Source organism: Simochromis diagramma, unplaced genomic scaffold, assembly GCF_900408965.1.
Source record: "Simochromis diagramma unplaced genomic scaffold, fSimDia1.1 OVJJ01000604.1, whole genome shotgun sequence".
Lineage (NCBI taxonomy): Eukaryota > Metazoa > Chordata > Actinopteri > Cichliformes > Cichlidae > Simochromis > Simochromis diagramma.
In genome coordinates this window covers 1,470,033-1,493,217 of record NW_024387416.1, presented here as the reverse complement: position 1 = coordinate 1,493,217, position 23,185 = coordinate 1,470,033, and the positions used below count along the sequence as shown (strand labels likewise).

Genomic DNA, 23,185 nt, shown 5'->3' with positions numbered 1-23,185 from the left:
TATTCAGCTTTATTTATGCAGTGCCAAATCCCAACAACAGTCATCTCAAGGTGTTTTATATTGTAAGGTAAAGACCCTACAGTAACAGAAAAAACTCCCACTGTGAGGAAGCACTTGGAGACAGCGGGAAGGAAAATCTCCCTTTTTAACAGGAAGAAGCCTCCAGAAGAATCAGGCTAGTTGACAGGCTGGAGATGAGGGGAGGGAGACAGGACAAAGACACACTGTGGGACAAAGAGCCTGAGTTTACACCTGGCTAGTACTAGGTTAAGCCTTCATAACTACCTTCATTCTCACAGCATAGAGTCAACAAGGTGCTGCGAATATTCCTCAGATATTTTGGTCCGTGTTGACATGAAAATGACAGCAAATCTACGAGGCATCCCAAAAGATCTCTATTGGACTGAGTTCTGGTGACTCGATGTTATGTTCAAGGAAACAGTTTCTGCAGTCATGGAAGGATAGGCATGATCAGCAACAGCATTCAGGTGACGGCAGGATTTCAACACAATTTGATTGGTACAAGTAGGTCCAGAGTTTCAGCTGCTCCAACAGTACAGATTTTACACCTGATGGTTTTCCTGATGTAACCATCCCGTTTATCCTTACTTTTGAGCCGCACTAGGAAGTACACTCGCTAGTGAACCCCACCTGAGGCTGGATTTGTATCTCCTGGTATCAAATCAGAGGTCTTTCGTATGTAAGGCAAATGTGTTAGCATGGAGACAGCATGGAGGAACACCCTAAAGTACTTAAAGTGTGTCAGGAAATTATCCCCCCACACCATTGAACCACCAACACCAGCCTCAACCGATGGAGCCATGCTTTCATGTTGTTTACGTCCAAATTCTGACGTTACCATCCGAATGTCGTAGCAAAACTCGAGACTCATCAGTCCAGGCAACGTTTTCCAGTCTTCTCTGTTGTTAGCTGGTTGGAGGGTCACGTGTAGCCCATCTGGTTTCAAACCACAGATGCACTAAATGGTTAATTAGATGAACATATAGTGTAATTAGCAAGACTTGGTTCTTTGGATTGCTCGTCAGCACTGATTCTGCAGCTTTTGTATGCAGGTTGACACAGATGTTTGAAGAGTATACCTTTTTTCCTACCTATCATGAGCATAACTCAGAACTGCATAAAATCCATGACAAGTGTGTTTTTTAAAATAAGGACACTACAGAAGAAGAGCTTTCTGAATTCTCATAAAGGCTGTCTAAGTGATGGATTTAAAAAACCTATTTTGCAGTCGAATGATTGTTTATCCCTGCGGCTGGATGCTGACATGCTAAGCATCACACAAACATATTCAGGGAGTTTTGTATTTGGTGGCTGATTTTTCTCCTGTGTGTTTTAAATGATAGGTAGCTGTGTCTCCTGTATAATCCTATAAACACACATATGTAGTCTAGATACAGTTTCCAAATGTGCAGGTTTTTTTGTCTTTACTTTATTTAAACCTGTTTCCTTTAAAAGTAAAAAAAGAAATGAAGAAATCACCAGCTGGCCACCCGCTGGAGCGCATTCACATTCCTCAGGGCTCTTGGTTTTTTTTACAAACGTCCCCAAGACTGGAGTTATCATGCTGTTAGGAGTGAGACAGGTCAGTCTGCTGGGGCCCTTTCTCTGTCAGGAATGTCACACAAGAAGAAAAGCAAAGGCTGAAAATAAAAAAAAAAAGGAGGCACATGGCCACGGAAAGGTCCTCGAGGTCCGTGCCTCTCAACACTTTAGCTGTCCTGTCTCATAAAGAGCTTGGACACAAAGGTTTTGACACAAGCTTTCACAACCCCATGAACACTAAACTGTAGGAAATGGGGTTAGAGTTGAAATGGAGACTTCAGCTGGTGCTCGATGGAAAGGACGGACAATTAGTTCCCTGATTCTGCGTAGCTGTGGAGACAGTGACCCCGGTGTTTGAGAGCATTTTAGATGCCTTTTAAAATGCCGCTATAGTTGTAGGATGCAGGGAAATGCATCAATATTTGTTACGTCAAGAGCAAAGTTTTAGCAGAGGTTACTCGAGGAAGGGTTTGAACGCAAGGCATCAATATTATCTTTTTTGTGTATTTATTGCAGTGTAGAAACATAACACTTTTACCATTTTTTTTTTTAGATATATAGTAAAATTCATGTCAGAAAAACACAGGGTGAGGCAAAAACATCTATTTCTGGATTAGTGAGTTCATCTGGTATTTAGTAAACCCGACCAATTTTCCAACAATGCACCTGTAGTAGCATCATTTTCTGATTTCTCAGGATATTTTGCAGTTTCCCTACATAGAAACTTTACTTATGTGGGTGTTAATATAGCTGGGTGGTCTGCCTCAGTGTCTTTGGCAAATTATCTTAGAGAACAGTGCAAGCTGGTTCATGTGCTGCTGTTGATAGGCCTGCTTATATTTCCACAGGAGCACCCTTTCATAGTATTATTTGCTAAATTGTATAGAAAAGAGTGGGTGGGCACGCCCCCGTTCATCCGGTGAATAGGAAAAGGACGTTGAGCAGTTCTTAGGTAGGCGGAAGATCACCGGTTGCATGTGAATTCAACTGTTGCTTCAGTGTTGCTTCCGCTCCCGCACTGGCGGAACACCCCAGTCTTCGGCTGTGCTTTGAATTGCCCTGGCATGTCACATTAATTTATGCATTCAATTTTAATAAAGGCCTGCAAGGCTAGTTCGCTGTCAAGCTCGAGTTTATACGTTACCGTGACCGGTGTCAGTGCGCTTTAAAAAATTCTTATGTTTTTCAGACTGCAGTTTTAATTATCTGCAAGCCAACCCTGCACCCTTAATTTGACACTTAGTTAAGTTGTCCCTGGGGGGGTCAAAACACTTAGCAGGCACATTTTAACACTCAACAACCTCTGCAGGCAGAGATACAAAGACTGCATGACAAGAAGGCGCGAGCACAAAGCATTAACTAGCTTCCGCAGATATAAATGCAGAATGCGTGCTTTCTGTTTTTCTTGTAATGCTTGCAGATAAGAGCGGCTGCAGTACATGACCACTGAACAGCAGAAGAGTCCAATCAGTCGCTACTTACTTGATGAAGTAAGCACTCACTGTATCTGTATCTCCAAAAAAAGCGGTTTCTTGTACGGCGATGTTAACACGAGGCCCACGATGGCAGACCCGGACCGGGGAAAATGAAGGTTTAAGAGGGAGGGGGAAAAAGGATAGATTCTCATCTGGAGTGCAGATATGGACCCAAAAATGTCAACTTAGCATTTAAAGCAAGCCAAGCCACTCTTACGACCCTGTCGGTGGTGTTAAAAGGTATCCAAAAGCCATCAAACTGACAAAGCCTGACGGAGCCGCAGTACATCAGCCTCTTTACTACTCTGTAAAATCTGATACATTTGTCTATGTGCATTTTATAGTATAACACCAAAGTTTTTTTGCTACTATATCGATAGCTTTCTTTTGTTCTGAAGTCCCCTCCTCAACCCCTTCCTTTGTGAACTTTAGACGAGGGAAGAGGATTTCAAACAAAGATGCAATGCTTCTCTGAGACCGAAGCCCTAAAAGAAGTTAATTTATGGCCTGTTTGGGAGGCAGGTTTGGGCTTGAATACATAATAAGGTAGTGCACCTGCAGCCGCATACAAATGAATGGAAATGGACGGTTAGTATTTACGCCTCCCTAAACCATCGGGACCTCCTGATCTGACCACTAATTGGCCAGCAAAGAGAGATGAAGATAGCTTCCTTGTTCTCTGGCTGCTGTATCTGCAAATATCAGGTGCAGATTTGCACATAACAACTTAGCCCCCCTCTCAGTCTTGCCATTTGAATAAAAAGGGGTATTGCTAAATGGTTGGTTGCATTCATGTTTTTTGATGATGAATCAAGAAATAAACCAGGAAGTGATATAAAATTAACAATACAGTCGTTCCTCGTTTATCGCGGGAGTTACATTTTAAAAATAACCCACGATAGGTGAAATCTGCAAAGTAGCCAAGTTCAAACCTTCGTCCAGTATTATATTACAATCCGAAAAATACGTTAACTTGTACCTTCCTTTAGCATGTCCAGAAGTCCTACTTTTTGTGCAATGGTTAGCATCTTCCACTGCCTTTTGGGTGCTACCGCAGGTGCCTTTGATGGTGCAAAACATTTCGTAGACATTGTTGTGTTTGTTGAGGAGAAAACTTACAAACATGCGGTGCAGCACTTCGGAGTCGCACTGCTAGCGATCGAAGATTTTTGTAAAGTTGACAAGCTGACCCCATTCTGTACTGTACAGGAGACACTGAGGAGATTGTTTGACGGTGGTCTAAAGCCGATTGGGACGCAGAACGCAATACACTGTAATAAAAAAAAAAGCAAAAAAAATCTGCGAAACAGTCAGGCCGCGAAAGGTGACCCGCGTTATATCGAGGGAAAACTGTACTCATCTCTTGAATCCGTCCTGCAGTGTTAGAAAGCGAACCCCGGTGCTTTGACAGTCCTCTCTGAGTCAACTTGGCGACAGACTTTGCGTTGATGGGAAAAGACCCCTGTGCTCAGTAAGGGACATCGGTTTGCCATGACCGGCTTGAGGAGTGAGGAAAAAAAGACAAAAGAGAATGAGGATGTATGCGGAGAAGTACTCAAGGAGTTTATGGCAGCGAGGATTAAAGTCCAGCCCTGAGGATCGTCTGAAGCTTGTTTTTAAAGATAAAGAAGGTGTCTGCCTCCTGAATCCAACCTGGGAGCTTGTCCCACAGAAAAAGACCCTGATAGCTAAAGGTGCTTCCGCCAACTCTAGAAGTACTACAAGTAATTGGGACCTCTGGGCACAGACGTGTACATGTGCCATTTAAACGATGTCGAGTTTGGGTTGTTTCGTCTCCTTAAGCTCTCTGTTTGTAGCTGTTTTGAGCTTCTTTGTTGTGAGGCACTGAATCGCCTGCCTGCCTGGCACAGACGAACCCTCGGGTCCTCGGGCTCAAGGCTAGTATGCCGGTTCAGGTATCTATCCACGCTTCAGTTCAACATCTTTGAAAAGATCCGAGCAAACTGAAAAACATAAATTTTAATAGTGTTACGCTGTTATCTGTGGGTTATAAAAAAATCCATTATAACATTTTTTTTTCTGACATACTTTCAGTTCAAAAGAGCTTGTAATTGAACACAAAACATGAATGCCTCGCAGAAATGTGCATTACAATATCCTGCTTAATGTTTTTAAATTAAAATACCATTTCTCCATTCATACCTGATAAGATTTCCTGAGAGCAGACGCTATTTTTTTTTTTTTTTTTTTTTTTTGAAGGCAGATAATTAAAGTGTTTTCATACACGTGGATAGCTCCGCGCTGAAAGATTTATGCTTCTATCGCACGAGGGTCGTTTTCTCTTTTTCTTAATTAAGAGAGGGCATATTTGTCATTTATTAAACCAAGGTGAATTCGTGGAGTTCATCAAAACCTCATTCCATTTGCAACTTCAAAATGTATTGCCGCATTTTAGCGTCTCCTCTCTGAGCTTGTGACTTAAATTGATTTTTTCCTAATCGATGGCACGGGATTGGGTTTAGGAGCGTGGGAGTAGGAGGGGGCCGGCGCTGCACCTCAGCCAGCAGCTTCCTCGGCGGTAGCCCCCCTTTTTTTGTTTTTGTTTTTTTTATCCCCGTCTTTATGAAGCTTTGCTCGCAGGGAATGGCGCATTTTAAATGTGCGCACCTGCAAATCCCCACTTCATCTCAGGTTGGTGTAATGACAGCAGAACTGTGTATCTACTGGCAAATATAAACTTCCCTGCCAGCCCTTTGTCACCTCTGGAATGGAGATGACTGAATTGATGCACCGCCCCAATGGAGCAAAACCGTTTAAATGACAACACATTTTTGTCTCACCTTGAACCTAATTGACTGCCTGAAAGCTGGCGTTTGAAAAGTGCTGACAGCGTGACTCTTCCTGTTTGGAAACGGTAGCTATTGACAGCGCCTGTTCTGTGTTGTTTTCCGACTTCCTGTCACACAGGCATCTGTATTTCATATTCACAAGTGAGAATGCATTGTGCCTTCGGAAATAAAAGGTTTTGTGCTTTGCGGATGGTTCATTCCAGACATAGCAGGCTCATGTTATGGGCTTGATGTCGGTAGGCATTAGTATGTATCACATTCCTGCAGGAAGGAGAAGAGCAAATGTAGCCTAACTATTCGAGGTCCAATTAAAAAATGCAGAATATTATTTAGCCACTTTTTTTCCCTTCTTTGCAGTCTAGTTATTATTTCAAGAGGTGCTTGTTAACAAGACACCTGATGACAAGTAGGTTGATGACCCAGGTGTCCACCGGGGTCTCTGTCAGTCATGACAGCTCAGTGACTGGGTAACAGTTATGCTGTCACTGTAAAAAAAAACAGCCACCCCCGTCCTCCTCTGATTCCACTCGTACATTGGTCTCGCCTGTGTGATGTTGAGCTGCCTTGGCGCAATGGTGGCAACAGTGGGATTTCTTAGAAGGGAGCCACAAGACTGTAATCAGTCATTATGTCAGAAGCGAGCCCCATGAGCCCCGCTCCGGCTCATTCAGCCAAATAATAAGCAGCAGATAACGGCACTGGCGTGCAGGCAGGAACGGAGCCCCCCCGTGGGCTACGAGCTGGAGAAACGGGGGTCTTTTGCCTGTCGCCTGCATGCGCAGAGACCTCACCTCGGTTCGAGGGCCGTATCGGGCGTTTTATGTGGCGTGCAGAATTTTTCACCCCTCTCTTCCGTTACGAGCAAACACATCTCGGGGGTCCCTAATAGGCGACGTGTGCGATCAGTTAAGAAATCGACACTTTGTGTCCCTTTTGGTAATTTTCAGCATTTTGCCTAACGACTGCAAGTAGAAATGTGACTTTTTAGCTGCGATGTGGCTAAAAACGCAGAGCAAAAATGTTTTCCTTCTTAATTAAGTTCTTATTTCAGATGTAGTACTACAGATTGTGCACACAGATGAATTTAAACGATGTTGTTTCCTCACGTAATCCAGTCTTTTTGTAATACTTCTTAATGCAGTACATTGAAAGCCTGATTCTGTCCTGATGGAGGCTGGTTGGAGACACAAATACCAGAAGCAATAAAGAAAATAAGCCCAGTAGGGTTGGTTTCCCCCCCCCTTCTCTTTACCCGACAATGTTTGATTTCTATTATTTTTGTATTTAAAATACACATTGGATTATTGCCAGTAAACCAACCTAAACGCAGCCACAGATGGCATCCATAAAGCCGTTTTTGTTTAGTTGTTTTCCAGTGTGCAATTTCTCAAATGCCACCACAGGACTGCAGACTATGTGATATTGAATGATGAAACAGCCTCCCTCCCCCCTCCTCTTCGTAAGCCCAGATCGCTTCAGCCCCCTCCCCCCCACCCTCTCGGAGTTTTGTCATTCCATAACAAGGGTCACAGGCTCCCATTGTCTCATGCTCTAACATTCCTCAGCATGGTAGTATTGACTGGTTCTGCTGGGTGAGCGGTGCCATATAACATCCATACATCACGGGGAAGGCAGACTGACAGACAGTGGGAGTTGAGATGTCAGATCGGCCTCTCCAGGCAAATGACATCCACTCCCCTTCCTGCTCTCCACAGTGATTCTCTATCTTCTGACAGTGTGCGCTAGTTGCGAGCACCGACCCTTCCCCACATCCCCTCCACTTCTCTGTTCCTCGCGAGAACACTTGACAAGCTTATGATATAAATTTTTCTTAAGGGTGGATGGCAGAGGAATAATGCTCCCTCCAATTAATGCGTTTGAAGCTGTTCAGAACATACAGTCATGCAAAGATGGGAACGTTATTTGTTCACTGACTTCCACATCATAATTGGTTCACTACCCTGTGCATGCAAAGATTGATAGCTAGATTAATCTCATCAAAATGTTAAGCTTTTATAATCTTCTCATGGAACCCTTTTAACCCTCTCATACATAATAAATGCAGCTAAAAGTCAGGTTGACATGGAGCAAATAGCTTAACACAGTAAGCATGCTAGTCCTGCTCGGGGAAATTGTGAAACTGCAGACAACTGAGTTAACTCGGGTCAATGTAGGTCAACCCTTTGTGGAATTCATTTTGCCCTTAATGATTAATAAGGTAGTAGTTATTGCTTTGGAAGTAATCAGTGGAATGCTGGAGCTCGGCAGTCGTCTGTAATCCTGTTTTATTGCACCTGCTGTTGTCTTTTTCTAATATTTCTGTGTGCTGTGCAGTTTCCGCTAATGAACAAGCCGTCATCGATCGGTATGGACAACAAGGATCACCTTGTTCTGCCGTTACCCGACTGTTCAATCCCGAAGCGTTTTTGTCTCGTCTTGAAGAGACAATCCGCCCCTTTTGACAGCGCCAAACCAAAGGTCCATTTAGCGTGAGTTGTGCTGTCACTCATGAGCGCTCTGAAAGGTTAGGCTCCTGTAATCTTGTTTATGTTTTTGGTCAGTAGTAAGCCTCCCTAAGCCAGCTTTGTGTCAAACACAGCTGGAGAGGCCTTTGCAATTGCAGCAGTGCAGAAATAATTGGTCCAGCAGCTTGGATGCAGCCATGACACACAGGTAATTTGGTAATTTCTGTCTCTCAGCTGGTGTTATCAGTGTTGGACGCCGCGTGTAAATTAAAAAAAAAACAGCTTCACACTTTTTCTGTCGCTTTGATAGGAATTAAACACGACAAACAAGGTTTTGCGGGTTTTCCGATTGCTTTCCGAGGTCACAGATTCCTGTTGTGATAATACAGGAGTTAAAATGAAGCAGCTAATATCATCAGTGTCTCGACCTCTTTTTCCATTTCTTGGTGCTGTTGTACACATCCAGTCACCAAACAGCTGGACGATAACCAACCTTCAATAATGACAGGGTCCTTCATACGTGATGCCATGACATTCCTGTGGGAAGCCTTTTTCCCCTTTGAATTTAGTCCTGATGACTTGGAGCAGGATACCTCCAGCTGATGGAGAAATTTGGATTGGAATGTCCATAGAAGCCACTTTTAATTATACTGGCAGTAAAGGTTGAAACTGAGTTGGAATGAAGTGCTTTTTGTGCATCGATTTTTTCCCCTGCATCTCCAGACGCCTCTGAGGGAGGCAGAGACAATTCTAACCTTCGCTATCGCTGCACTGCAGACAAACAAGGTGGGCTTCGTGTATGACTTTCCTGCTTCTTTTTCTTTTTTAATACAATAAGAGCATGCACATCAAACAATGCTTTTTATCCAATTAGGGAGTACAACTGAATTGAAAAGGAACTCAGGTCTGGAAAGATGCCACCTGAGCACTTTATCTCGATGGGGTTTTGATGATTTTTGTGATCTGTTTTGACATCTGACAAAGTTTGTCCAACCGTTCATGGGGATTTTTGTAACTTGGATGACAACGTGTGACAAAGCTTGTGGATGGATCCCTCGAGTTCTTTCTGCACGTTTACCCCGAGGATTCATGCCCATTTCAGACACGGCGTCTGGTGATCTCACCTGGGTATCTGGAGAGTTACTGCCACCTTGAGTGCCCTCGGGTTCTCGTAGGAGTCCTGTCCGACTCAGCTGTGGTACACGACTCTAAAAAGATCTTTTACGTCGGAATCAGACGACAAGTGTATCTTTTGTTTGCCTGTTTTCAGATGACACTTCCTCCTGTTTTCTTGAGAACTTTTCCCGACCGCGAGCTTTGCACAGTCACACCAACAGATGCGGCAATTCGTCATGCATAAGAAACCCCACTCTGGCAGCCATCTGTCTGGTTGTGTCTGTTACCATGCACCGGCAGTTTGTTTTCATATACAATTTTAATGGAATTCAAAATATGCTGAACCAATCTTACGACCTACAAGCCTTGTTTTAAAATCTCATTCTCGACCTATGCGTAACCCATGTAACTGAAACCGAGAAAGATGCTGACAGTCAACAGTTTCTGAGACCTGTGGAAAGCTTTGCCATTTGGTGTCTCGCTATCCTGTTACCTCAGCTGCGTGGATGGAACAAGTTATCACGCCCAGTTAAAATGTCGTCTGGTCCACAAACCCGAATCCTGGAGGACTTAATAAAAACAGCCTGTCAAACCATTACAGGTAAAAAGAGGTCAGAGGTAGCACTTTACTTAGGAAACTTACTCCGACTTTTCCCTGGGTTACAATAATGGGGAACAAGCCTTTTCCCAGCATCTTTTCTTATATTTAGCACGGACCAGTAGCTAGTCTGTCTCAGACATATTTTAGGCAAGAGCTGCCTGGGCTGAGTGAACACTTCATATTTAGGGCACTTAATGCCAACCACTCACTTCCTGTGAAGTCCGTGGAAAATTAATCGGCCATCACGAAAACTCTGTAGTTAGGAGTTGTGCAGTGTTACAGCAGAACTAGGGCCTGACCCATATTATCTGCTGATTTTAGCTATTTGCCAATTTCAGTCGTTTTAGGAGTATGTTGGCGACATGTGTTTGTAACACCATAAACACAAGTTGACATATAGGTATATATAGTCCAATATAGCTGATTTTTAACTTATTAAATATTGGTATTAGTTGTAAACCTATAGATACAAAAAACTAATCTTAACACCACATTTGTCGCTATTCCATATTCACTTCATTGTACAATTATTATCACATTATAATAATAAATAAAAGGGTAAAATGTACTAATTTAAAATGTGAGCACATTGGAAGAACTCGTGAAACTCTGGAACATTGGATAGTTATACAATGCTATTTCTTTTTAAAGTATTTTAATTTAAATGTTCAGTAATTTATTTTGGCTAACTTTGCACCTGGCAGCTATTACATGTTTCGTAGTTATGGGAAATGAACTTTCATGAAGGATGAATACTTGGTTATGTCGGAACGCTTTTGGGGAAAGACAATTAAAACACATGGTCGTAGTTTAAGAAGGATTACGGTTAATGAAAGGGAAATTGCAGGTCTGTGGCTGGAGGTGAAATGTTGTCTTTAATTGATAAAGTCAGATATCCAACACAACCATCCACCAAGCAAACGGCAAACACTTCGTTGTACCCTGAGGATATTTGGCTAAACCAGATGCAGTGTTTGCTTTTTTTGCATTTACCGAAAACAGGTAGATATGGCACATGTGCTGCCTGCATCAAAGATCAGCTTTTACATCAGTATGTCTTCAGTTTGCGATTGAACAGATTGCTGCTCACGGCCATGATATTTTCTTGTTTCTTGTCAGTGACAGTCTGGCATTACAGGTGGGTTTTGGGGAGGAGGGGTTAAAGGCACTTTTAGATTGTATTGTAAAGGTTATCCTTGTTTTGTTCAATACCCCGTAGAGAAAATGCATGTAAGGTAGAGAATCGGTGCCGCCCTGTCTTCTAACTTTTTTCTTGCCCAGACTAGCAACTGGGGTTTTTTTTTCTTCATTTCACTGAATCCAGTCACATTTGGTCTTTGCAGGTGGCCTGATGAAAACTTGGAGCTTATCTCCTCCTGTGCTGGCGAAGAATTAAACCTGTTTCTACAGCCCATATAGTAAGATAAAACAGTCCATCGCCACATGGTACCGCAGAAGCATGGAAATAATGCAATGCAGGCGTTCAGTAATAGAAAAATGCCCATCATTATTTGCTGGGCTTCTTCTCCCCTCAGGGCTACATGTTTAATATGACCCTACAAATGTGATTTAGCTGGCAGGTAGCCTTGGGACTCGGAGGAAGAGACCTTTGCCGCTCAGTACGTGGCAACATTGTATCTAGGTTAAGGTTATCGGCTGATAGTGGATATTTTGAGCAGCAGAGGAAATCTTACAGAAGAGGCGCGTTATCGGGAGTTGAGGGGTTTTAGCTTTGCACGAAGGACAAACAGCACATACAACAAAAACCTTTCAAACTCGCTGGTTACTTCCCCGTTCTCTGTGATAATTTGCCGTTTGATCCCTTCACAGCACCTACCCGCATCTTCCCTGTAAACGTTGTGTTGCCGAGCATCAAATTCCAAAGACGTGTTTTCCGTCAACTCTCATCCCACCCCGTCTATATTCATCCCCGATTCAATTACTTTTTTGGATTCAGCGGAGACTCGTTCTATGCTATATTGCTCTCCGATGCGTTTTGCCACCCCACAGATTTATGTCGGAGCTGAAGGATGGCTGTCCAATTTTCTGCATGGATAGCAGTGCTGGTGGCATTGTGTCTGTGTGCGCGCGTGTGCGTGCGAGCGTTTTAAAAGCTCTTGTCAGATGTGCGTTAAAGACGTATGGACCACACTGTCGTGCGATTCTTCCGCGCGTTGCCCATTTCTGTCACATCCTGCCGTTAGCTTGTGTATCACAGTGGTTTGTCATGCGAGTTGCTTTGATCTGTCTGTGCACGCGTGCGCGCTGGTGTGCGTTGTGCTGTCACTTTGTTCCTCCTTGTAAATAAGGCGAGAACGCAGAGCTGGAAATGAGTCAAAGCACTTACATTAGTTGTTGAAGTGTTTTGGAGAGTAACTGATGGTGTACGTTGGACTTTAGGCCTTGCTGCATATTGTGATTGGATGAAATGGAAATCAAACTGTGCTATATTATGATGAAGTGTACAACTGCGCACTTATTCGCTCTTCCGAGTTCAAGTTGCCAATCTTAGTCTGATCTGTACGATGCAAGGAATTCACTGGGTGCTTCAGTGTTGCGTTTGAGTTCTGACATGAGTATTGGAGGTAACTGTGCCCACTCAATACACTGACTGTAAATGTCTGCGTTAGAACCGTCCCAGAAGCAGGTGTGTGTGACAGAAGCCAAGTCAAGTTGCACAGAGCAAACCAGGAGGGCAGGAAGTCAAAGGAAAAGCAGAAAGAGTACAGGCAACTTCCAAAATAAAAGTCCCAGTGCAGATTAAACCATCTGCTTGTGACTTTCTGACTGCTCCCCGTGTGACCTGAGACTGTGCAATGAACATCAAAAAACATGAAAAACATGAAATGCAACTGCACAAACAAGCACTTTGTGTATTCCTCAGCTATTGTGCTCATTTCCACCTCGATATGTTTATTAGTGGACTCGAGTTGCTTCTTATTTACGTGACACCTTTGTGGACACGCACACCTACTCTGAAGGGTCTCGGTGCAGTTATTTTGGTCCTCGCTCGAGTCCAATTACTGTGGTTACATGTGCACACAGAGGAGGAGTGAGGAGTGTTTGTCCTCTGGGCCTCACCTGTAGGGTGTAGAACCGCTGCCTCAGTTCATCCACTGTCTAAAAGGAGCTGTTTTAGCTCCCGTCCCCCTCCTTTTATCTAACGTTCATCAAATTGATCAAAAGGTTTCCACAGCAGGTAGGTGGGACACCCGCTGTGGGAGATAGCCATATTGGGAATATCCACTCTCACTGACATCATACAGAACCAAGCGAAGAAAACCTGTCAGAAGCCGCTTTTGGAGCAGTTTAGAGCCTGAGCTTTTGTTTAAGATGGCTACATTGTTACATAAATAAAGACAAGGCTCACATGCCCACTTTATTCATCCACACAGAGACCTGTTGGTCCACATTAAACCCAGTTTTTAGCTCGAGGAGTCAAAGTTATCAGCGCAGAAACTGTAGACAACCTCAATCTGTCACATATCAGTCGACAGCTCCCCAGCGTGAGGTCACACAGCCCATTACTGCGGCGATGCCATTATGTCTTTCTCTGTAGTCAGAGTGAAAGGTTGCCGTGCCCCCGGATGACCACCCCCACCTCACAGGGGTCCTGTGATATCTCGGTTGTCTCCTTCCAGGCCTGAATGGGCACATTGTGCTGCCGCCCGCTGCTGTTCTGCAGACCACTAGGTTCCTTCACACACACCTGTCAAGCCATGTCCTCGGCGCCTTGGGTACTGCGGCACTCCACAGCCGCCCCCTCCTTCCAGCACACACATGACCGCTGAACCTTTGCACACCCGTAGAAACACACGCACGCACACATCCGAAAAGCAGTGACACATGAACAAATAATCACTTGGACCTATGTAAAGACGCGGGCGTGTATACACAGAGACACACACAATTGAATTTCGCCTAAACACAGAGCATGCATGCATTCACATGGAGCAGCACCCAACACAAACACACACACACCGTTATAGAGTTGGAGTTTATTGGAAACACGCCTCGCTCGCTAAGCCAAAAGTTATATTCAGTGTGGAGCTCGGCTTCAGAATTCAGAAAGGGTCAAGTTCCATATTTGACTGGATGGGGACGGCAAGGGCAGGAAAGGTTGGTCGGGGTGCACGCATTTGCACGTGGGACCCCCTTCCCATTGCATTCAGGAGTAAATTACCTGTAACTCGATCCACAGGTTCAATCAGTTGCAGATTTTTGGTCTTGAAGCGGAGAGGAGGCCTGCTTCGGGGATAGCCAAAGTATCCCTTTCTCACAGGGAAATACATATACCGTAGTTAACGTTAGCTCCGAAAAGATTATCCAGTTAAAAAGTAACTAATTTGAAAATGACTCATTAATTAGTTTTGATTAATTCTTTTGGAGCTGCTATTTTCAATAGTACAAAAAGATTCGTGGCTCTGGAGAATTTTAAGGGTAATTTTCACAGTTTTCTGCTGTTTAGCAGTCTAAGCGATTAGCCCTGAGTCATTACAACTCTGAGAAAGCTGACAGGTTTAAGCTCTCAATCAGATCCATTTGTCTTTCACTTTTTTCTTGGGTTGCTTGGGTTTATTTTAGGACCTCTCATAGACTCAACAACCGGCCAATTTATCTAAAATCGCTCCAAAATGTCACGGTTCTACGTGACTTGACACACGCGGGAAAAAGCACCCAAGCGTGCGTCCTGATCTGTCGAACGCACTCCTCTGTTTTATGACGTCTCATTTGCATCTTCCCTATCTGTCTCTCTCTCTCCGTGGCCTTGCGCCGGTAGCCCTTCACAGAACAAACGCGCCTCTGCGTGTGACATTATCATCAAAGAAAAATGCTAAATGCCTCGATTGTAGATGCGCGCGTCGTGCACCCTCGTGAAGGACCTACGTGTCAAGTCCCACTAGTGTTACCCATACAATTTTCCCCTCTATTGACTTTTATGTTCTGTTGCAAGGTTGGTCATCATGGTGGGAATATATATGCATTCTAAATAAAGACGTGTGTGATAGTAATAATGATATTGCTCTACCAAGGTAAACAGCTCTGAAGAGGGAGTTGTGGTGTGAATGTGGTGTTTTGACAGCTTTATTTTTTGACCATAGGTTTTTGCACGTTTGGCGTTGGCTGCTTTTTTTTTGTTTGTTTTTTAGAGAAGCCTCTCTGAGCTTGGCTTGTTGGTGAGATCATGTGATAACACAGAAATCTGGCTGTGGCTTGAGAAGCAATCTAGGGCCCGAGGACTACAAAAACATGATATTTACATAAATATTCAAACGCATGAGCCAGCATACACCCACGTATGAAAATTTAAAATCGAGGTGCCGCGTACCACTTTAGCTGAATGCTTTATACTCGAGGCTATGTGTTCATCGACTTGTTTTGTTTGTGCTTTTCTTTTTTTTCCCCCCCCCGTTTTTTAATAAATATGTCCACAGACAAAAGCTCGCAAACAAGAGTACGCGTGCATGCGGCGCAGACTAACCTACAGACTCGTATCCCAGTGTTCGTCCCTCTCCAATTAAGGCCAATTAGGGCCAGTGTATGAGAAGGTCTTGTGGGGATGCACTGTAGTGCTCAATGCTGTACATCCCTCATCATCTCTTCTCATTTGTATGCCAGAGCGGTGTGAGAGAGAAATGGGAGCTACAGGGAAAGCATAAAGAAGATGATAGAAATGATGAGGGCTTAAAAAAAAAGAAAGGGAAAGGTGAGAAGAAAAGAACGGGGGAGTGGGTGAGGTGGGGTGGGGGGGGATCTACGGCAGCTAAAGCAGGGATACAGAGAGGCGAAGAGGTAGCGAATTAGAGTGAGCCTCAACAATGAGGAAGCAGACACGTAACTATACATAATCTACCTGCAGTTGGCAGCTACCTCAGTCAATTGTTATCAGCTTCCCTTGAATTTAATGTGACCCTTGGGAGTGTAGATGCTGCCCATGCATTATAAATGCTGCCCATTGATTTCAGTTGGTGAGCTTTCCCTCCCCTCAGAACGAGCAGGCTCTGACTCACCGTGATTTCTTAAGTGACCGTGGTGTGCAGTATAATTCATTAAAATCGCGTTTCACGAACGGAGCCCTTGTTTTTATTTTGCAGTTTGACTTGTTAATTGTATCAGTGAGATTTAAGCACTTCAAAATCATCTGGATAATATTATAAGGCATATGAGGACCTATGGGGGTCTCCGTTGGTCTTTCAGCTCCGTCCGTGGATCAGGTTTATTCGGCACACCCTACGCTCCAGTTTCTGGTGTTCCTGGGTTTGTTTGTAGCGTTGCCTTGCAGGGAGGGAGGCTGCTGCCGTTGGGAGTGCAGTTTGCATGAATGCTAGGTTTCCCGGCTGAATATTGCAGCGCAGGGAGACCAGCAACACTACTTTACATCGCCTGTCCGTGGTTTTAATGCAATGGCCGATCGGTTATGTCACAGGTGTCGAACTCCAGGCCTCGAGGGCCGGTGTCCTACAGGTTTTAGATGTGTCCTTGAACCAACACAGCTGATTGAAATGGCTAAATGACCTCCTCAACATGTCTTGAAGTTCTCCAGAGGCCTGGTAATGAACTAATCATTTGATTCAGGTGTGTTGACCCAGGGTGAGATCTACCTGCAGGACACCGGCCCTCGAGTCCTGGAGTCCGACACCCCTGGGTTATGCGAAGCTTCCTCCACACGGAGCCGCAATAGTTACATTTGGTGAGAGTCATGGCACGTTATACTCGAAGTGCAGTTTACCTGAGGGTGCAAATGGAATCTTTATGAAGCCTGGTTATTTCTGTCTCCAAGAGCAGCTCATTTTAAAGTCCGTATAATCTATGAAATAGCTGCAAGTAGGCGAATAAGTACCAACATGGCGTATTACATACTTCACAGAGGAGTATGTAGGTTACTTAAGGCTGTCTGGGCTTGTAAAAGATGCCGCCATTTCAATACATTTTCTGTTCATTAGCCATATCTCCTTTGCCTTTGGCCCCGGCGTGCTCGGGCCGGCTTGTCAGTTACAGTGTCACAACTACAGGGTCATTTAATTTAGAGGCCTGCTCCGCCGATTAGAGCTTTTGTGGTGAGCCGCCGTGACTACTGTAATGCGGGTGTTTGGGTCAGCGATGGGCACAATAGCTTAGTTACTCTCGCTGACTTCCTCACTATTGCCCCCCTCTCTCTCTCTCTCTCTCTCAGCACATTTTCCACTTGGCTGATAAAATAAGCCACTCTTTGATGAGCTTTCGGCAGGCCGCGGCGTTGTGCTTCAATAAATGCTTTTATAAAGACACACCACAGGCTGTCGACTCGGATCAGTCATACAGCGGCCGCCTGCGTCCGCTTGCCGTCTCATATTGGGACGCCATGTCCTGATAACGGGTTGTTTTGATGCATGATGATAAACGGGTAAAAAATAAAAAGTTCTGTAATGGACAACTTTTCTTCAAAGTGATTTGTTGTCTATGTTAAGACAGTATGAAGGCTTAGGTAACCAGGAGCTGTAGCAAAGACAGCAGAGAAGCAATCCATAGAAAGGAACGCCACTGCAAATGTAGTTTTCCTTTTAATATAAACCCCACTACATTCAGTGTCTTGACGTATTTACATTCTGTAATATAGGACCATTTTATATAGTGAATCTCATTGTCTGGCACCGCAAGCAGGTAGAGTAGGCACTTTTCTTTAGCAGTGCTCACACAGTAGCTGTTCAAGCATCGCTTGCTGCCTCCAAAATTCTGGGATTTGTCCTGTTAAAGCACACTGATGTAGTCGGTGAGGCGGCTGTGGCTAAATCTACTTTGTCTTGTGCCGCTTGTGTTGCTTTCTCTCCTCTTATTTTTAGCTCTTGGTAGTTGGAAACAACACACTCGGGCTGAATGCTTTATCTGGGCAGGAACAACATAAGCTAGCAGTTGTTTTGTATGCTTTTGTGTAGGTGTGTAATTGCTTGTTCAGATTAAAGTGTTCTACATACTTACTTATACTGTATACATAAATACTAAACTAAATCAGCAATAGCCAGCTCTGTGCTCTTTGATTAATTCACTTTGCTGTTATCAACAGAGACTTTGTAGGATAATTAAGGCCGGGAGGTCAGCTCGTTTACTCGTCCTTTGAAGGAAAAGCTAGACAGCTGCCACCAGGCTCAAATGCACACTCACGAACGTGAGGAAAAATGCTGCTGCCATACACTAGAGTGTCATAAGGCCGGGATAGCTTGCACTGCTTGCACTTCCTTCTTTAGTTTTGTTAAAATTAACATTACAAACCACGGTGTAACTGTAAATCTTACACAGAAGAAAAGCACGGTTACACCCAATATTACTGTCAGGCGTGGTCAGAAATATGGCCTGCTGCTCTACAACCACACTCAGCAGTGATATTCAGCACACTGTACCACAATGAATCACTTTTGGGGTGTGAAATCAAATTCAGGTTTAAGTTCATGGCAGCGAAAGCTGGATAGTCATGCTGTGTTTCATCACTTTGTAATTTGGAAAGCACTCCTTTTGCCAAGGGGACTGAAAGGGGAAAAAAAAGAAACAGGCTACAGTGGATAATGTAACAAAGAAAAGAAGCAGTTTTCTCTGTCTTAATGCAGTGGAGTTGCTACATACTGTACAGAGCCTCCTTTTGCGCTCATGCGTTTCACCAATTGGCAATCATGCACTTGTGGATATCCAGTGAGCCTGGCTAGCTTTCTTGGCACTTCAACAAAATTCTTTTACTTTGCTTTCCCGGTGCCTCCTGCTCTAACTGGTGGCATATCCTTAGCAGCCGGTGAAAAGTTAATAACAGGATGTAAAATTAATCTCAGTCTCAGTTGTCTCACAACGGTATCTCAGCAGGCTTTTACTTAACATGCAAGCCTTTTCTCTACTTGCCGTTATTAGAAATACCAGCCTTTACTCTGATGTTTTAATGCAAAACTCTAAAATGCAAGCATGCACGGACTAAAGCGTTTTTTCTGTGCATGCAAGAATGCCAAGCTTTTTGATTAAACTTGCTATGTTCACGTCTTGCTTACTTCCAGTTAAAGTCAGGATGCTTTTTAAATCACGGATGGATTATTTTATCAACAAGTAACAATTATACCTATAAGTAACAAAAATACACTTTTTAGAATTAGAAATCCTTCCCTTAAATGCATCCCACTGCAAGGATTTACACACTACGGGGCAGGTTCAGTGCTGGTTTTGGGCAACAAAGATAAGAGATGAGAGCAGATGACTAGTAGCCAGCAGGTTGCTGCTTTGAGTATCTCTCCGAAACGACTGTTTCTGCACATGATTTCTGACAGAAATAAGCATATTTCCAGCTTTACCTTACAAACCCCACTTTAATTGAGGTTCTTACAATAATTGCAATAAAAGGAAGATGAAAATAATCAGTGAGTAAAGTTGCAGTGCCTGCGGTTAATGTAGCTCAACCTGTAAATAAAAGGATGAAATCAAAAAGCTGTTTTAAATCGTTGAATTTATTGCAGTCTGTTCAAATGAAGTTGATTGGTATAAGCTTGAATGGATACCAATCACATTTTTCTTAATTATTAATTGTGCAAATAAAGACACCTTTAATTGTATATATTTCACATGTATTTTACTCAGATGTGCAGTTTTCTAAAAAAAAAAAAAAAAAAAAAAAAAAAAAAGACAGTAAGAAAGATGCATTTTATTCAAAATTACTGCTTCATGTTTATTGAGGGTGAAATTAGAGGGTGGCTCAAAACCAGACACCAGCTCTGGTATTGGTTTTGGATCAATACCAGTGCAATCAGATCGATACTTTGTTTCTAGAATGCAGCCCTGTTAAGTACATGTTGTTTTTTTGGAAATCACGCATTATGAAAACTCACTTAACCGTTTTGTGTTGATTGTCAAGTCTGTTTTATTTATAGCCGATACACATTCCAGGACTCCAAATAACCCAATTTCAAAATGCATGAAAAGCCAAAAGGCGTTACGTTTTGTTGCATTAACAAGATATTGTGGAAAGTACAAATCACACTGATTTAGTGGTCATTAAAGTGTTTTTAGAGGTTGCAAATAGAGGATAATTTATCACATAAATGACACATTTCTCTCCTCTACATGAGCTGCCTTTGTAGGTTAAAACCCATGGTATCGGTATTAGTATTGGTAATTTTGGCCCCCATGTTTACTTGGTATTGGTATTAGTATCGGTAATTTTGGCCTTGTAATTACTTGGTATTGGTATCGGTATTAGTATCGGTAATTTTGGCCCCGTTTTTACTTGGTATCGGTATTAGTATTGGTAATTTTGGCCCTGTAATTAGTTGGGATTGGTATCTGTATTAGTATCGGTAATATTGGCCCCCATGTTTACTTGGTATTGGTATTAGTATCGGTAATTTTGGCCTTGTATTTACTTTCTATCGGATCGATACCAAATCTGTAGTATCTCACAGCACTACTGTAAATGTAAGATCCTCTTACATTTACACTTTCTTATGTTTTGCTAGGCTGCTAATTGAGTGCAATCCTTTAAAAACTCATCTTTAAAGGAGCAGCTAATATATGGATAAGGTGGCATGATTGTTTGCAGTTAAAAAATGTATATGATTATGCAACACTGGTAAAGTAGACATTGGTAGTGTCTGTCTCCAACAGGAAAATGAGGTGATTTTCCAGATAATGCGTCGGTCATTCAGCCTTATGGATGTATATTTCTCTGTCCAGAACTCACTGATGATGTGTTGGAAGCCTCACCTCCCAACTACTGCCAGTACTTTAACACTAATGATTGGACGAGAGCAGTAAATTTGGCTCTGATAGTGTTTCTGCTGAGTGCGAAAGACCAAGGAGAGCAGCAAGGAGTTTATAAGAGGTAAATGTGTAAAATTAAAGCTCTGTCCAGTTGCTGTAATTACTGTTAATTAGGTTTGATCAGAAAAAGAAGTGAAATCAAGCGAAAGCACACGATGAAAGCCTACCATAGCCTATTATACCGCCCAGAACATAATTTTTGCTTTCTGTTCTCAGTGCAATTGATTTCTCCTTTTTGTGCAGCAGTATGTGGTTAGGATTGTTGCAATATGGTGCGACCGTGCTCCTTTCCAAACACTTGCAGGCCTGCTAAATGACTGGCAGATGCTCTGTTGACCAAACTAGTTTCAGCAGTTCAGCTAAATTGACCTATCGCATCTGCTTTCTCTGCCAAAGTCTCAAATTTGATCAAACATAATGAACAGCAGATTTGATGAAGCACGTCCCCGGCACTTGTTCGAAAGCCAAGACCGGTTGGCCATTGTGCCTAGATAATATTTAGAAATTTGGCAATATAATTGAGAGCCATTCTTTTTCTTTTCATTTGCAAGCATCTTTGCAAAATCTGACAGAAGTAAAGGAATCATTTCACTAAGTACCTTTTTTTTTTATCATTGGCACACATGCACAAATTATAGACTCTCGTTTTCCCAGTGTCTCTGTCATTTTAAATCACAGCCAGTGCTTTTAAAAGAGACGTGGACATGAGGCGGACAACCCAAATAGGTGAGAGGAAAGAAAAAAAGGTTGTTTTAATTAAGTCAAAAGGAAAATCTACCTAATTTGCATAGTAAACACAGTGCTACCGATTAATCCTTTTTCTTTTTTTTGTTTTTAGCTTATTATTCAAGACCATCCAGTGCCATAGACACCTCAATTACAAAAGCTTTGGTGCTCATCAGTTTTATGATTGCATGTGAGATTTAATTATAAATCATGTAATGATTGTTTTGCGTCACAATAACAAAGAGAACAGCTCGTCGTGTGTTTCATCAGGGATGCCGAAGAATTGCTCTTTCCCAGAACCGCTGAATGCCATTTGATTTTACCTCTGTGTGCATGCTCTTCATTAATACGTCTATAATTAAACCTAACCACTTCACCCCTCGCACACGGGTATGGTGCCAGCACAGATATAAATTGAATGCGTTCAGTTGAAATATATATAGTGAACAGGGCAACGCGAAGGATGGGAGACGAGAAATCTCTGAAAGAAAGCACTCCAAAGATGGATTGATACGATGGCTAAAGAGGCAGGGAGGGATAACGAGGGGAAAACTGGAAAGTGTGAAAGGTGACTGGGGGAGGTTGCCATCAAAATGCTAATGTTGTGTGGGATATTTACTGCAGAGTGTTAATGTAGTTTAAAACAGGCTCTTTGTCCTGCAGCCCATCACCAAGCTCCTGTTGGGCCCTAATAAATCAGCCATTAAAAGCTGATGTGACCTGAATAGCACTTCATACAGCGGCAATCGGGCCGTAGCACCAGTATGGGAACCAGAAAGCAGCTGAAAAATTTATGAAGATGCCACTTAATAACGGTCGACCCAGAAGCGAGCAAAATAAAAAGTGTCTGTGTGATGTGGCTTGGAGAAAGTAACGCTTGGACTCCTTTTTTTTTTTAATTTTTTGTTTTTTTTTAAGTAAATCTGTGTCATACAGTAGACGTGCAGATGCCTCTTCATGTTGGCAGACGTTAAAGGTTCCTGCCTTTTAATTGCGTCCCCTGTCGCCCGTTTGGAGAGAATACAGCGAGAGTCGGTGTGTTGCTCTAACATAAGTATGCCCTGCTCTAACTTTTGTGTTCTCTTCCAGGACAGGAAGTGCTTTCCCTATCTGGAATGTGATATACGGGATTTGTTCAGCAGCAGCACTCAAGGACCGCTCTCCTCTCTCAAACTGAGGTATTGTACACTTTTTATCAGCATTTCTGACAGCATCAGACTGTAAATGTACGGCGGCCCTGAGAGTTTAGACGCACTGCAGCTTAGGAAAACACCAGCAAATCGAAAAGAAAAAAAAATGCTGCAAAAGCACACAAAAAGTCACAAATTCAATTCAACAACAGTTATCTCAAGGGACTCTATAATACTGTCAGGTAAAGACCCTACAATAACTCAGACTTGGTGACAGTGGCAAGGAAAAACTCCCTTCTAACAGGAAGAAGCCTAGGCACAGGAGGGGCAGTCATCAGCCGTGATTGGCTAACGGCGAGGAGAGGAAGTTGGGATGAACGACACACTGTGGAAGAGACAAGCTAACAGTAAATGGCTAATAGCAAACACGTAGCTACAGCATTATATGAATGATATCTCTGCGTTATCATCAAAATAATGTTGGTCAACATCACAACGGACCAATCACGAACACTCAGTTAGCATTGGAGAAGAA

The 23,185-nt window shown here is 43.0% G+C and overlaps 1 protein-coding gene across 12 annotated transcripts in view; it reads left to right on the top strand.

Moving 5' to 3' along the window:
* The window catches only part of LOC120721804 (adhesion G protein-coupled receptor L3-like), a 252,581-nt gene that overhangs the window by 4,940 nt on the left and 224,456 nt on the right, over window positions 1-23,185 (top strand). For 11 of the 12 annotated variants that reach the window (XM_040012415.1, XM_040012413.1, XM_040012412.1 and 8 more), the window contains exon 2: window positions 22,610-22,698. The gene's annotated coding sequence lies outside the window, so the exon portion shown is untranslated. Of the gene's footprint in view, window positions 1-19,639; window positions 20,856-22,609; window positions 22,699-23,185 lie in introns of those variants that run through there. The other variant, XM_040012409.1, reaches the window with a different exon arrangement.